A 2,490-nucleotide genomic window follows, 5' to 3' on the forward strand; every position below is an offset into this window, starting at 1 on the left:
TCTGAAGATGATTTGTGTGCACACTCTTACAATCTTGCATCCATGCCTTACCTCTCTAGGAAACAACCATAGTGAAAAAGTGGAGAGTATCTACCTAGTTATAGTAAATACTCTTAAGTTTTTACACATGATTTATGAGGTGTATTAAAGGATCCATTTCCTAATTCAATGTGATACCGATTGATTTGTCTAAGAACATTCAAATCAACTTATATGTTTTTATGAATTTGATGGGCTCGTTCTGTATTATTTTTTTTCTTGTTGAATGTAGCATTTGTGTGTAAGTAGAGACTTACAAACTCAAACATCTATTGTTTGTGTGTGTGTGTGTGTGTGTGTGTTTTGGTGGCGGGGGGGGGGGGGGGGGGGGGGGGGGGGGGGGGGGGGGGAGGTTGCAAGAGGTAACACGTGTGTCTTAATGAGACAAATACATATACAAGTTCTAGAAGAATTAAGAAAGAGCACTAATTATTGTGAATTAATCCATGAAACATTGATACTTTGGCTTGCATTAAAGCAGAGCAGACCCTTTTGATTAAAAATAGCCACAACCATTGTAAAGATGGAAGGGAGGATAATGCTAAAACAGGAGTATGTGAACATCAAAAGCATGACTTGTAGAGGACAGCTCCGCAGAGTCCTGGATTCCCGGGCGTGAAGCTACAAACAAAAAGTGACAACAAAGTGAGAATTTATAGACACACACACACAGAGAGAGAGAGAGAGAGAGAGAGAGAGAGTCTACTTTAAGATATGGCTTTTAGAGATAAGTAAAGGCGAGGAGTAAGAGTGGTTTCTCTACCAAGCGGATAACTTGTAATCATTTGACCCTCAAGGCTCGGTCTCAGCTCGAGGATTGGTGTATATTTCTGTTCTTAATAGTATCCACTCACAATTTTGAGTTTTGCACAAAAAAAAAAGATATGGCTTTTAGCGATAAGAATAGCTTTCCTACTAACGAAGATGCTTTGTCTCCCCCCAACAAAAAAAGAGGATGTAAATGTGAATGTTGTGTGTGTGTGTGTGTGTGTGTGTGTGTGTGAATGAGAGAGCAAGAAAAAGAGAGAGAGAGAGAGAGAGAGAGAGAGAGAGAGAGAGAAACCTGTCAATAGAGAACCTCTCATAAAAATCAATAGGAATAGGGCCAGACAAATCATTGTTGGACAAGTGCTTGCACATTGCATGATAGTCAAAGGTCAACGAGCCGAACTCTTTAGACGATGCAGAAGAGTCTGACGAGAGTGATGGAATGATCTGTACTCACAAGATCTGGAGGTTGGAAAGAGTGGTGAGTTGAGGGGGGGTCGAGCCCGTGAGGCCATTGTCTTGGAGCGAGCTGCAATGATATGTTATAATCGCAGATTGGCATCAACGCTCTCTCTCTCTCTCTCTCTCTCTCCAAACCCCCCCCCCCCCCCCGGCCCGCTTCGCCTTGCTCTCTTTTCCCACTCACACACAACTAAATAGCTAGGGTGTCCTTACAGAGCCTCGAGGGACTGGAGCAGTGCTAAAAAAAAACTTAGTTTTAGTGTAGTCCCACCTACAAATTTTGAAATTTACCTCTAAATTTAATATTTGAAGGTGACAAAACCTACAAAATTTTGGAAAAATTAATGTAATTTAGTGTAAAAACCTTCAAATTCTGTCAATTTACCTATGTTGCTTCACATATGCAGGTTTGCCAAGTTTTGGGAAAAAAGTTTTTTTCGAGCAGTGGACTGGAGGTGTGCCAAGCGCCGGGAGATGGATCCCGAGAGTCCGGATTGAGCAAGGTCTCTGTGTCAAGCAAAGTGCAACGGTCAGAGTTAGAGAGAGAAGAGAGAGCGAGAGAGCAGCGTACATGCTCTGGACGTTGTTGTTGGCATCGCAGGTGACGTGGAGCCAGGTGCAGGGGGTGACGGAGGAAGGATGCCAGGAGGTGAGGGCACGCTGCGGGTCTTGCAGCCCATTCTTGAAGGCGATAAGGGCATAATTTACTGCATGGGCGTTTGCAAGAGAAGGAAACGATCAGTTAAATGAACGTTCTACCGCACGAAAAACATGAGCAGCTTATATACGTGTACCTTCGTGGCTGAACCCCTGCGCTGAAAGTGCCAAGAGTACATGAGCTGCTACTAGTACTACCCCAAGTGCGTCAAGAGGTCTCATCTTCGCCTTTCGCCAAAACGTTGTAATGATTTTGCGTGGACTCTGGAGTTCCATCATAATACAAAACTGGTGCAAAACGCATGGAGCAAGCAGTGCTTGGACTTCCATCTGGGTAGGGTGGATGCTCAATCAAGATTTTACCCCACCCTAGTGGAAAATGACATGAGAAAGAAATGGGCTCATCCTTCACCTAGGTGGGGTGTGGGCTCGAACGTAAGCCCACCTAGGTGAAGGTCGAGCTCATTGTATCAATGTTGGAGGTAGGCTAGAACTTAAGTTCAAACCTCCACTAGACTATCTACTCATGGTGCTATGCATTGAGATGGGATGGAGGCTCGAATA

The 2,490-nt window shown here is 44.0% G+C and overlaps 1 pseudogene; it reads right to left on the bottom strand.

The window, feature by feature from the left end:
- Positions 1 to 602: 602 nt before the first annotated feature.
- LOC147442444 (leucine-rich repeat receptor-like protein kinase PXC2) lies at positions 603 to 2,105 on the bottom strand (annotated as a pseudogene).
- Between the last annotated feature and the right edge of the window lie 385 nt (positions 2,106 to 2,490).

Source organism: Adiantum capillus-veneris, chromosome 14 (genome assembly GCF_014529385.1).
Source record: "Adiantum capillus-veneris isolate H3 chromosome 14, ASM1452938v2, whole genome shotgun sequence".
Taxonomy (NCBI): Eukaryota; Viridiplantae; Streptophyta; class Polypodiopsida; order Polypodiales; family Pteridaceae; genus Adiantum; species Adiantum capillus-veneris.